A 14,184-nucleotide genomic window follows, 5' to 3' on the forward strand; every position below is an offset into this window, starting at 1 on the left:
CACCGTTGGGAAGATTTTCAAATATTTTTTTTTGCGAAACAAATTGAAAACACTCATTAATTTCCCCAACCTCCTCCCCTCTAAAGTGCGATTATTATTATTTTTGTTTTTCCTCATTTGTGTGGGGTGTCTTTCTTTTACCATGCGGTGGCGTGCGCCGATCCAACCGACCCCTGGGCGTTGCGTGCTGACGTCATCGCGTAATCGGAGGGGGGTTGATTGACGCGAGGCGCCCGCCAATCAGGAGCGCGGAAAACGCTGGGAGGACCGGGCGGGCTGACGGTCTTCCAACCAATGGCGGGGCGGGACCTCGGTAGGCTGAAGGCCGCTTTCCTGCTTTCATTGTCTGCAGGAGCTGTTAAAGGGAAGGGGAGGAGGGGGCGGAAAAAACCCAGCTTGTGCGTGTTTATTCCTTTGCATTACCTTTATTGCAAGGCTGTTCATCAACTGCATTCATTTAAAAATAAGTGAACCTTTTCTCTTTTCGACTTTTATCCAGAACAAAGAGCCCTGGTGCTGTGAACATTTTGGTGGGCAGCCACTTTTAAAGGGACAAAGACCAGCATTCTTCCTCCTCTCTCTCTCTCTCTCTTGTGAGTATTTGTGGTGGGTGAGAGGGGGGGCGGGTGAGTCAAAGGGGACTGCGGCCCCTTTTCAACAACAGTGCGTCGGCGGGAATCCTGAGCGGCAGAGCGGGGCTATAAAAGTCCGAGAGACCAGGTAAGGCCTCAGTGCGTCGGCGGGAATCCTGAGCGGCAGAGCGGGGCTATAAAAGTTCCAGAGACCAGGTAAGGCCTCACCGCGTCGGCGGGAATCTCGAGCGGCAGAGCGGGGCTATAAAAGTCCCAGAGACCAGGTAAGGCCTCACCGCGTCGGCGGGAATCTCGAGCGGCAGAGCGGGGCTATAAAATTCCCAGAGACCAGGTAAGGCCTCACAGCGTCGGCGGGAATCTCGAGCGGCAGAGCGGGGCTATAAAAGCCCCAGAGACCAGGTAAGGCCTCACAGCGTCGGCGGGAATCTCGAGCGGCAGAGCGGGGCTATAAAAGTCCCCAGAGACCAGGTAAGGCCTCACAGTCTCCAGTCTGGAAGGAGAGAGGTAAAAAGTAATCCAAGTGTGACGTCACCAGAAAGCGGGTAAGTGATTGGTTGGTAAATATTTCTTCCTTTTAAGCTTAAATCTCTTTGGTTTATAGTTTCTAAGGTGTGATATTCACCATCTAGAATCGGGGCAGAGGATATTTAAGAATAATATTAATAAATTTAATTAATTACATAGAATGGGAGAGCAGGCGATGTGTTGCTGCTGCAATATGTGGGAGCTGGTGAACACCATTGATGCTCACCGTGATCACATTTGCAGTAAGTGTTGGCTGCTCAAGGAACTCCGGCTCCGTGTTGAAGAGCTGGAGTCCGAGCTTCAAACACGGAGACACATCAGGGAGGGGGAGAGTTACCTGGACTCTGTGTATCATGAGGTAGTCACACCAATTAGATTAATTAATTCAGATGTATTCCGTGGCCAGGGTCAGGATGGTGTGACTAGAAGTGAGGCAGGTACGGGGATCCAGGAGGTAGTGTTGGAGGAGCCGCAGCCCTTGCACTTGTCCAACAGGTTCGAGGCTCTTACTCCCTGTGGGGACAGGAGCAGGGACTGCAGGGAGGATGAGCAAACTGGCCACAGCACCGTGGAGCAGGGGGCCATTCAAGTGGGGGGAGTTAAAAGAAATGTTGTAGTGGTAGGGGATAGTATCGTTAGGGGGATAGATAGAGTTCTTTGCAGCCGAGAGCGAGAGTCCCGAAGGCTGTGTTGCCTGCCCGGTGCCAGGGTTAAGGACATCTCCTCTGGACTGGAGAGAAACTTGGAGTGGGAGGGGAAGGATCCAGTTGTCGTGGTCCATGTTGGTACCAACGACCTAGATAGGACAAGGAAGGAGGTTCTGCTGAGGGAGTTTGAGCAGCTAGGGGCCAAATTAAAAAGCAGAACCACAAGGGATTATTACCTGAGACACGAGTGAATTTGGCTAGGACAAATAAAATTAGAGAGTTAAATGCATAGCTCAAAGACTGGTGTGGGAGAAATGGGTTTTGCTTCCTGGGACACTGGCACCAGTACTGGGGCAGGAGGGAGCTGTTCCGTTGGGACGGGCTTCACTTGGCCAGTGCTGGGACTAGAGTCCTGGCGGATCATATAACTAGGGCTGTAGAGAGGGCTTTAAACTAACTAGTGGGGGGGAAGGTTCCTAGAGAGCAAATAATAAAAATGACAACAGAGAAGGTCATAGACTTAGGTAGCAGTGGGGAAATTAAAAACCAGAGCGTGTCAGGAAGGGGCAGAAGGTATGGAGTAAAAGGTAAAGTAAATAAAGGGCAAAAGCAGGAACTAAGTGTCACAAAACATCTTTGAAAGTTCTCTATCTGAATGCACGTAGCATTCGCAACAAAATAGACGAGTTAATGGCACAAATAACTACGTATGGGTATGATCTTGTGGCCATTACAGAAACATGGCTGCAGGGTGACAATGCCTGGGAATTAAACATACCAGGTTATTTAACGATCAGGAAGGACAGGCAGGAAGGAAGGGGAGGTGGGGTGGCTATGTTAATAAAGGAAGGAATCACTGTAATACAGAGAAATGATATTGGGTCAAAAGATCAGGATAATGAAACAGTTTGGGTGGAGGTAAGGAATAATAAGGGGAAAAAAACACTAGTGGGTGTAGTCTATAGGCCTCCGAACAGTGGCAACTCTGTTGGACGGAGTATCAATCAGGAAATAGTTGAGGCTTGTAATAAGGGAACATCTATAATTATGGGGGATTTTAACTATCATATTAATTGGACAAATCAAATTGGGCAGGGCTGCCTTGAGGATGAGTTCATTGAGTGTATTAGGGATGGGTTTCTTGAGCAGTATGTAACTGAACCGACCAGGGGGCAAGCAACCTTAGATCTGGTCCTGTGTAACAAGATGGGATTAATTAAAAATGTCCTAGTAAAGGATCCCCTTGGAATGAGTGACCATAACATGGTTGAATTCCATATTCAATTAGAGGGTGAGAAGGTTGGATCTCAAACAAGCATGCAAGGAGACTATGAAGGTATAAGAGCGGAATTGAGTAGAGTGGATTGGGAAAATAGATTAAAGGGTAAGACGATACATGATCAGTGGTGTACATTTAAGGAGTTATTTTACAACTTCCAAAAAAAAAATATTCCCCTGAGAAGAAAAGGGTGCAAAAGAAGACAGCCATCCGTGGCTAAGTAAAGAAATTAAGGATAGTATTCGACTAAAAATAAGGGCATATAAGGTAGCCAAATCTAGTAGGAGGATAGAGGATTGGGAAAACTTTAAAAGACAGCAAAAAATAACAAAAAGATTGATTAAGAAAGGGAAGATAGATTATGATAGTAAATTAGCAAAAAATATAAAAACAGATAGTAAGAGTTTTTATAGTTATATAAAAAGAAAAAGGGTGGCTAAAGTAAATGTTGGTCCCTTAGAGGATGAGACCGGGAAATTAATGGTGGGAAATATGGAGATGGCAAAAACACTGAATGAATATTTTACATCAGTCTTTACAGTAGAAGACACTAAGAATATCCCAACACTGGACAAACAGGGGGCTAAAGGGGGGGAGGAGCTAAACACGATCAAAATCACTAAGGAAGTGGTACTCGGTAAAATAATGGGACTCAAGGCGGATAAATCACCTGGACCTGATGGCTTACATCCTAGGGTCTTGAGGGAAGTGGCGGTAGGGATTGTGGATGCATTGGTAATAATTTTCCAAAACTCCCTGGACTCCGCAAAGGTCCCGGCAGACTGGAAAACTGCTACTGTAACACCCTTATTTAAAAAGGGCAGTAGACAGAAGGCTGGAAACTATAGACCGGTTAGCCTAACATCTGTGGTAGGTAAAATTTTGGAGTCCATTATTAAGGAGACAGTAACAGGACATTTGGATAATCATAATTTAATAGGACAAAGTCAGCATGGTTTTATGAAGGGGAAGTCATGTTTGACAAATTTGCTGGAGTTCTTTGAGGAAGTAACGTATAGGGTGGATAAAGGGGAACCAGTGGACGTAGTGTATTTAGACTTCCAAAAGGCATTTGACAAGGTGCCACACAAAAGATTATTGCTTAAGATAAAAAATCACGGGATTGGGGGTAATATTCTGGCATGGATAGAGGATTGGCTATCTAACAGAAGGCAGAGAGTTGGGATAAATGGTTCATTCTCAGACTGGCAATCAGTAACTAGTGGTGTTCCGCAGGGGTCAGTGCTGGGTCCCCAACTCTTTACAATCTATATTAACGATTTGGAGGAGGGGACCGAGTGTAACATATCAAAGTTTGCAGATGATACTAAGATGGGAGGGAAAGTAGTGAGTGAGGAGGACATAAAAAACCTGCAAGGGGACATAGACAGGCTAAGTAAGTGGGCAGAGATTTGGCAGATGGAATACAATACTGGAAAGTGTGAGGTTATGCACTTTGGCAGGAAAAATCGTAGAGCAAGTTATTATCTTAATGGCAAGAAACTGGAAAGTACTGAAGTACAAAGGGATCTGGGGGTCCTGGTGCACGAAACTCAAAAGGTTAGTATGCAGGTGCAGCAAGTGATTAAGAAGGCCAATGGAATGTTGGCTTTCATTGCTAGGGGGATAGAATATAAAAATAGGGAGGTATTGCTTCAGTTGTACAAGGTATTGGTGAGGCCGCACCTGGAATACTGCGTACAGTTTTGGTGTCCATACTTAAGAAAGGACATACTTGCTCTCGAGTCAGTACAAAGAAGGTTCACTCGGTTAATCCCGGGGATGAGGGGATGGACATATGAGGAGAGGTTGAGTAGATTGGGACTCTACTCATTGGAGTTCAGAAGAATGAGAGGCGATCTTATTGAAACATTTAAGATTGTGAAGGGGTCGGATCGGGTGGATGCGGGGAAGATGTTCCCGATGATGGGTGAAACTAGAACTAGGGGGCATAGTCTTAGAATCAGGGGCTGCTCTTTCAAAACTGAGATGAGGAGGAACTACTTCACTCAGAGGGTGGTAGGTCCATGGAATATGCTGCCCCAAAAAGCTGTAGAAGCTACATCATTACATAAATTTAAAACAGAAATAGACAGTTTCCTAGAAGTAAAGGGAATTAAGGGTTACCGGGAGCGGATCTCTTGTATTGCACGCTAATCTCTTATGTGGGACCTTATCGAAAGCCTTCTGAAAGTCCAAATACACCACATCCACTGGTTCTCCCTTATCTATTTTACCAGTTACATCTCAAATAATTCCAGTAGATTAGTCAAGCATGATTTACCTTTTGTAAATCCATGTTGACTTTGTCCGATCCTGTCACTGCTTACCAAGTGCTCTGCTATTCCATCTTTTATAATAGATTCTAGCATTTTCCCCACTACCGATGTCAGGCTTTTTCTCGACCACCTTTTTTGAATAGTGGGGTAACATTAGCTACCCTCCAATCCATGGGTACTATTTAAAACCCCCCGAACAGTGCTAGCAAACCTCCCCGCACGGATATTTGTCCCGCTCTGGTTCAGGTGCAACCCGTCCGACTTGTACAAGTACCACCTTTCCCAGAAGCAGGCCCAGTGATCCAGGAAACTAAAGCCCTCCCTCCTGCACCAACTCTTTAGCCACGCATTCATCTGCTCTATCCTCCTATTCCTATACTCACTAGCACGTGGCACCGGGAGTAATCCAGAGATTACAACCTTTGAGGTCCTGCTCTTTAATCTGCTACCTAGCTCCCTAAATTCTTGCTGCAGGACCTCATCCCTCTTCCTACCCATGTCATTGGTCCCAATGTGAACCACGACCTCTGACTGTTCACCCTCCCCCTTCAGAATGCCCTGAAGCCGTTCAGTGACATCCTTGACCCTGGCACCAGGGAGGCAACAAACCATCCTGGAGTCACGTCTACGGCCACAGAAACGCCTATCTGCACCCCTTACGATAGAATCCCCTACCACTATTGCTCTCCCACTCTTTTTCCTCCCTTCCTGAGCAGCAGAAGCACCCCCGGTGCCAGGAAGTTGGCTGCTGCTGCCTTCCTCTGGTAAGTCATCCCCCTCAACAGTATCCAAATCGGTATACCTGTTTGAGAGGGGAATGGCCACAGGGGTCCCCTGCACTACCTGCCTGCCTCTACTGCTCTGCCTGATGATCACCCATTTCCCTTCTGCCTGTGCAGCCCTTACCTGTGGTGTGACCAACTCACTAAACGTGTTATCCACGACCCTCTCAGCATCGTGAATGCTCCAAAGCCCATCCATCCGCAGCTCCAGCGCCGCAATGCGGTCTGCTAGTAGCCGCAGCTGGATGCATTTCTGGCACACGTGGTCATCAGGGACACCGGCAGTGTCCCTGAATTCCCACATAGAGCAAGAGGAGCATAACATGGGGCTGGGCTCTCCTGGCATGACTTACCCTTTAATTAATTTAAATTATTTCACTGTCACCAATTAAAGATAGCTCTAAGGCGCTTGTATGGTCTACCAACAGTCGCTGCTACACCAGAAAAGACCTTCGTAACTATAAACTACAGAGTTAAAGTTTAAAAAAGAGAAATACTCACCAACCAATCACTTACCTGCTCCCTGGTGACGTCACACTCTGATTACTTTTTACCTCTCTCCCCGCTGCTGAGTTAGTCGGGCCTCGCCTCCCTCCTGCTTTTGTACTGCCGCCTCGGTGCTCTCCTGGTCCGATCTGGTCGGGCCTCGCCTCTCTGCTCCTTTTATCTGCCGCCTCGGTGCTCTCCTGGTCCGATCTGGTCGGGCCTCGCCTCTCTGCTCCTTTTATCTGCCGCCTCGGTGCTCTCCTGGTCCGATCTGGTCGGGCCTCGCCTCTCTGCTCCTTTTATCTGCCGCCTCGGTGCTCTCCTGGTCCGATCTGGTCGGGCCTCGCCTCTCTGCTCCTTTTATCTGCCGCCTCGGTGCTCTCCTGGTCCGATCTGGTCGGGCCTCGCCTCTCTGCTCCTTTTATCTGCCGCCTCGGTGCTCTCCTGGTCCGAGTGTCCAGTGTTGGGATATTTTTAGTGTCCTCTACTGTAAAGACTGATACAAAAGGAAGGATATTAACTCGGATGAAACGGAATCTGTATGGGTAGAAATGAGAAATAGCAAGGGGAGGAAAACGTTAGTGGGTGTGATATATAGGCCTCCAAATAGTAATATGGAGGTGAGGGAAGGCATAAAAAGGGAAATTAGAGAAGCGTGCGATAAGAGCACAGCTGTCATCATGGGTGACTTTAATTTACATATTGATTGGACTACCCAAATTAGTAAAAATTCTGAGGAGGAGGAATTCCTGGAATGTTTTCGGGACGGTTATCTGGACCAATATGTCGAGGAGCCGACTCGAGATCAGGCCATTTTAGACTGGGTATTGTGCAATGAGAAGGGACTTATCAGCAATCTTCTTGTACGAGGCCCCTTGGGTCAGAGCGATCATAATATGATCGAGCTCTCAGTCGAGATGGAGAGTGAGGAAATTGAATCAGAGACTAAGGTCCAGAACTTAAATAAAGGGAATTACGAGGGTATGAGACGGGAATTGGGTAAGATTGATTGGGTGGTGTTTCTGGGGGGATTGACAGTGGATAGACAATGGCAAGCATTCAAAGATAGAATGGAAGAATTCCAGAACATGTTTATACCGGTTTGGCATAAAAATAAACCTAAAAAGGTGACTCAACCGTGGATAACGAGGGAAATTAGGGACAGCATAAAATCAAAAAAAAGGGCATATCAACTGGCAAAAAAAAGCACCAGACCGGAAGATTGGGGGCAGTACAGGATACAGCAAAAGAGGACAAAGGGATTAATCAGGAAGGGGAAAATAGAATACGAAAGTAAACTTGCAGCAAACATAAAGACAGACTGCAAAAGCTTTTATCGGTATATCAGGAGGAAAAGACTGGTAAAATCCCAAGTCGGTCCCTTGCAGTCCGATTCGGGAGAATATATAATGGAGAATAAGGAAATGGCAGACCAATTAAACTCATACTTTGGTTCTGTATTCACAAAGGAGGACACAAATAACCTCCCAGGAATATCGACAAACATAGGGACTAATGAGAGGGAGGAGCTGACAGAAATTAGTATCTCTAGGGATATGGTGTTGGGTAAGTTGAGGGGACTGAAGGCCGACAAATCCCCGGGGCCTGATAAACTACATCCTAGGGTACTTAAGGAGGTGGCCCTGGAGATAGCAGATGCTCTAAGGATCATCTTCCGGAACTCCATTGACTCGGGAACAGTACCCGTGGATTGGAGGGTAGCTAATGTTACCCCAATATTTAAAAAGGGGGGTAGAGAGAAAGCAGGGAATTATAGACCAGTAAGCCTTACATCGGTTGTGGGCAAAATGCTAGAGTCCATTATTAAGGATAAAATAGCGGAGCACTTGACAAATGGGGAAAGGATCGGACAGAGTCAACATGGATTTACAAAGGGTAAATCGTGTTTGACTAATCTGCTGGAATTTGTTGAGGAAGTAACTGGTAAAATAGATGGGGGAGAGCCAGTGGATGTGGTGTACCTTGACTTCCAGAAAGCCTTCGATAAGGTTCCACACAAAAGATTATCATGCAAAATTAAGGCTCATGGGATTGGGGGCAAAGTATTAACGTGGATAGAGAACTGGCTGGCGGATAGAAAACAGAGAGTTGGAATAAACGGCTCGTTTTCGGAGTGGCAGGCAGTGACCAGCGGGGTGCCGCAAGGATCTGTCCTGGGACCCCAGCTGTTCACAATATATATAAATGATCTGGATCAGGGAATTGGATGCAATATTTCCAAATTCGCTGACGACACTAAACTAGGAGGAGGGGTGGGCTCTGATGAGGATGTCAGGAGGCTACAGTGCGATTTGGACAGGTTGGGGGAATGGGCGGATACGTGGCAGATGCACTATAATGTGGATAAATGCGAGGTTATCCACTTTGGGGGTAAAAACAGGAGGGTGGATTATTATCTAAATGGCAATAGATTGGGAGATGGGGAAGTGCAGAGGGACCTGGGTGTTCTTGTGCACCAGTCACTGAAGGAGAGCATGCAGGTGCAACAGGCGATTAAGAAGGCAAATGGTATGTTGGCCTTCATATCAAGGGGGTTCGAGTATAGGAATAGGGATACCTTACTACAGCTGTACAAGGTGCTGGTGAGACCGCATCTGGAGTATTGTGTACAGTTTGGTCGCCCCATCTGCGGAAGGATGTTCTTGCCATGGAAAGAGTGCAGCAGCGATTCACCAGGCTGATACCTGGAATGGCGGGAATGACCTACGAGGAGAGATTGAATAGTTTGGGCTTGTACTCACTGGAGTTTAGAAGATTGAGAGGGGATCTCATCGAAACATATAAAATTATGGCAGGCCTGGACAGGCTGAATTCAGAGAGAATGTTTCCAATGGCAGGGGAGCACAGAACCAGGGGCCACAGTCTAAAAATAGCGGGCAAATCATTTAAAACAGAGATGAGGAAGAATTTCTTCACTCAAAGAGTGGTGAGCCTGTGGAATTCCCTGCCACAGAGGGCTGTGAAGGCTAATTCAATAAATATTTTCAAGAGAGAATTGGATATATTTCTGAAGGCTAAGGGGATTAAGGGTTACGGAGAAAAGGCGGGGACGGGGTACTGAACTGGTAAGATCAGCTATGATCTCAGACGAAGATCAGCCATGATCTCATTGAATGGCGGAGCAGGCTCGAAGGGCCGAATGGCCTACTCCTGTTCCTATTTCTATGTTTTTGCCGTCTCCATGTTGCCCACTACTAATTTCCCGGTCTCGTCCTCTAAGGGACCAACATTCACTTTAGCCACCCTTTTTCTTTTGATATAACTGTAGAAACTCTTTCTATCTGTTTTTATATTTTTTGCTAGTTTACTTTCATAATCTATCTTCCCTTTCTTAATTAATCTTTTAGTTATTCTTTGCTGTATTTTAAATGCTTCCCAATCTTCTATCCTCCCACTAAATTTGTCTACTTTATATGCCCTTGTTTTCAGTCGGATACTATCCTTTATTACTTTACTTAGCCACGGATGGCTGTCTTTTCTTTTACGCCCCTTTTTCCTCACTGGAATATATTTTTCTTGAAAGTTGTGAAATATCTCCTTGAATGTACACCACTGCTCATGTACCGTCTTACACCTTAATCTATTTTCCCAGTCCACCTTAGTCAACTCTGCTCTCATACCTTCATAGCCTCCTTTATTTAAGCTTAGTACGCTGGTTTGAGATCCAACTCTCTCACCCTCCAACTGAATTTGGAATTCAACCATGTTATGGTCACTCATTCCAAGGGGATCCTTTACTAGGACATTTTTATTAATCCTGTCTCATTACACAGGACCAGATCTAAGATTGCCTGCCCCCTGGTTGGTTCAGTAACATACTGCTCAAGGAACCCGTCCCTAATGCACTCTATGAACTCTTCCTCAATGCTGCCCTGCCCAATTTGATTTGTCCAGTCAATATGAAAGTTAAAATCTCCCATGATTATAGCTGTTCCCTTATTACAAGCCCTATTTCCTGATTTATACTCCGACCAATAGAGTTGCAACTATTAGGAGGCCTATAGACTATGCCCACTAGTGACTTTTTCCCCTTATTCCTTATTTCCACCCAAACCGTTTCACTATCCTGATCCTTTGACCCAATATCATTTCTCGCTATTGCAGTGATTCCATCCTTTATTAACACAGCCACCCCACCTCCTTTTCCTTCCTGTCTGTCCTTCCTAATAGTCAAATACCCCTGGATGTTTAGTTCCCAGTCATGGTCACCCTGCAGCCATGTCTCCGTAATGGCCACCAGATTATACCCATGTGTAGTTATTTGTACCGTCAACTCGTCTATTTTGTTACGAATGCTGCGTGCATTCAGATAAAGAACTTTTAAATATGTTTTGTGACAATTTATTCCTGCTTTTACCCCCATTACTACTTTACCTTTATATATTCTGTCCCTTCCTGACACGCTCTGGTTTTTAATTCCCCCACTGCTACCTTGCTCTATTGTCTTCTCCGCTGACATTTTTATATTTCGCTCTCTTGAAACCTCCCCCCCACTAATTAGTTTAAAGCCCTCTCTACAGCCCTAGTTATTCGATTCGCCAGGATTCTAGTCCCAGCACTGGCCAAGTCAAGTCCGTCCCAATGGAACAGCGCTCTCCTGTCCCAGTACTGGTGCCAGTGTCCCAAGAAGCAAAACCCATTTCTCTCGCACCACTCTTTGAGCCACGCAGTTAACTCTCTGATTTTATTTACCCTAGCCAAATTTGCTCGTGAGGGCAGGTGCAGCACGGGTTGGATACAGAGTAAAGCTCCTGCTGCACTGTCCCATCAAACACTCCCAGAGCAGGTACAGCACGGGTTAGATACAGAGTAAAGCTCCCTCTATACTGTCCCATCAAACACTCCCGGGGCAGGCACAGCAGAGGTTAGATACAGAGTGTCAGCCGTGCCTCAGGCGGCAGCACACTCTCCTCTTGAGTCAGAAGGTTGTGGGTTGAAGTCCCACTCCAGAGACTCGAGTCTAAAACTCTGTGCTGCCCCTCCAGTGCAGTGCTGAGGGAGTAAAGTCCAGTGCAGATTAAAGTTCCCTCTGCACTGCTCCACTAACAGGCCTGAGCCCCAAACTCAGAAGAGCGCCCTCTGCTGCATTCCACTTGTCTCAGCAGCGGGAGAAGCAGGCGGCGTAAGTCCCGCCCCTCGGACACCCCGATTGGTTCGAGGACCCGCCGCCACCTCAGTCCTCCAAGCTCCGCCCGCTCTCTCCCTATTGGTCGGAGCTCCCGTCAGTCACCGCCGTGGAGTTGATGACGTGCCCCAGTCCGGCTCCCTGCAGAAGACAAGGGGCTGCGGCCGCTCAATCCGCTCCGCTCGGTGCCGGGAGGGCGCTGGGACGGTGCGGTTTGTATTTTCTGTTTATTTATCTCCCCGCCCGCGCTTCTCTCCGCTATATATAAATAAACCCGGATAAAACTCACTTTCCGCCGGTGATCCGGACTCTCGGGATTGGCCGGGCCTGCCCCAGAATCCGAGGCCCTGCGCAGGCGCGGTCGCGGCTCAACTTCGGGAGCGGGCCCGGCGGTGCATGCGGAGTAGGGGGGAGGGGGCGGTGCCTGTTCAGAGGGGGAGGATGATTGACAAGGGCCCAGGGGGTGTGCTGAGCATGCGTGGTGCGGGCCGGGCGCCTGTGGAGCAGGAGAGGGCGGGGTCATGGAGCGCATGCGCGGGGTCAGCTGCAGCTTTAGAGTCACAAAGGGACCGAGTGTCTTCAAATCTCTCCCCTCCTCTTCTAATTTCCTGTAAAACCAGTTTATAAAAGTCATCACTGAAAGTACATAGAAGATAGGACCCGGGCCCAGGGCCTGATTGACGGAAGCTTCCGACCAATAGGGAGTGAGCGGGGCTGGGCTGGAGGAGCGAGCCGGCGGCGGGTCCTCCAACCAATCGGGGAGCCCGAGGGGCGGGACTTGCGCCGGCTGATTGGGACAGAGGAGGCTGACGGGAGATTTAATTTAAATGAATTTAATTTCCCGCCTGCTCCAACCGCCCACCCTGCAACGTCACGACGTCGCCGGCGTGCACTGACTGACACTGAGCTCTCCACCAATGAGCGAGGGGAGGCGGAGCCTGGAGGACCGACCGAGGGGCTTTGGTCCTCCAACCAATCGTGGCGAAGGAGGAGGCGGGACCTGGGATCGGCCTGCCGCCATTTTGTAAAGCGGCCTGGTCAGAATCTGATCCTGGGAAAGTTTATTTTTAATGTTCCTTTCACATTTTACAGCTCAAACTAATTTTCTTTTACAGAAGATACTTGTTTTAAACATAGAAGCATAGAAGATAGGAGCAGGAGTAGACCATTCGGCCCCTCGAGCCTGCTCCGCCATTCAATGCGATCATGGCTGATCATAAAAAAAGCAGTTCATTTTTAAATTGATGAAACAGAAACAAGAAACCCTGTGGAGCAAATGTGAGTCAAAATATTTTTTCTTCCTGAATTAATTTTTTAAATATTAATTTTCTGCGTTTTTAATTATTAATTTCAAGCACTTAGAAATATGGGAGTGGTGGGGGTTCTCTTAAAGGGACAGGCGCTCTCTTCTATGAGATTTTCATTGAAAGGACCGCGTCCCCGTGGATGACTGATTTTAAAGGGACAGCGTCTCCCTTTTTATAATGTATATTTAAGAGACTGACATTTAAAGTAGGGCAAATCCCCTGCTCCCGTGAGTGCTTGACGAGAAATCAGGTGCTGTTTGCTCTCGCCCCCTCCCAATTTTCTGCCAAGGGACAGAAAGCAGAGAGTAGTGGTGAACGGTTTCTTTTCAGACTGGAGGGAGGTAAACAGTGATGTTCCCCAGGGGTCGGTATTAGGATCAATGTTCCCTCCTTTTTTTTTAGATGCGTGGCCCCTTTAACGGGCTGCACGGCCCATTCAAATTTCCACGCATGCGCGTTTATTCCATTTATAGGGCGGTGAGCCGGCTGCGCGGGACCTCCAGACCGCTGCGTGGCCGCGCAACTTAACGTGAACGTTGATTCAGACCACTGCTTTTTTTATATATATCAATGATCTGGACTTGGGGATCCAGGGCAAAATTTCAAAATTTACAGATGACACGAAACTCGGAAATGTAGCAAACAATGAGGATAGTAACAGACTTCAGGAGGATGTAGCCAGACTGGTGAAATGGGCAGAAACGTGGCAGATTAAATTTAATGTAGAGAAGTGTGAAGTGATTCATTTTGGTAGGAAGAATGAGGAGAGACAATATAAACTAAATGGTCCAGTTTTAAAGAGGGTGCAGGAACAGAGAGGCCTCGGGGTGTATGTACACAAATCTTAGAAGGTGGCAGGACAAGTTGAGAAGGCTGTTAAAAAAGCATACAGGATCCTTGACTTTATTAATAGAGGAATAGAGTACAAAAGCAAGCAGGTTATGCTAAGCCTTTATAAAACACTGGCTAGGCTCCCGCTGGGCACCACACTTTAGGAAGGATGTCAAGGCCTTAGAGAGGGTGCAGAAGAAATTTACTAGAATGGGACCAAGGATGAGGGACTTGAGTTACGTGGAGAGACGGGAGAAGCTGGGGTTGTTCTCCTTAAGCAAAGAAGATTAAGAGGAGATTTGATAGAGT

General features: G+C 47.2%; 1 long non-coding RNA gene across 1 annotated transcript; it reads left to right on the forward strand.

Annotated features, from left to right (window-relative positions):
* The first annotated feature begins 298 nt into the window (after positions 1-298).
* On the forward strand, positions 299-13,134 carry LOC147083936 (uncharacterized). The gene is made up of 3 exons (XR_015075944.1): positions 299-398; positions 500-593; positions 12,853-13,134. It is a non-coding gene; the product is annotated as an uncharacterized LOC147083936 (long non-coding RNA).
* The last annotated feature ends 1,050 nt before the right edge of the window (positions 13,135-14,184 follow it).

The sequence above is a fragment of the Somniosus microcephalus genome, unplaced genomic scaffold, assembly GCF_052327205.1.
Source record: "Somniosus microcephalus isolate GS21.2 unplaced genomic scaffold, FLI_Smic_1.0 scaffold13, whole genome shotgun sequence".
In the NCBI taxonomy this organism is placed as follows: Eukaryota; Metazoa; Chordata; class Chondrichthyes; order Squaliformes; family Somniosidae; genus Somniosus; species Somniosus microcephalus.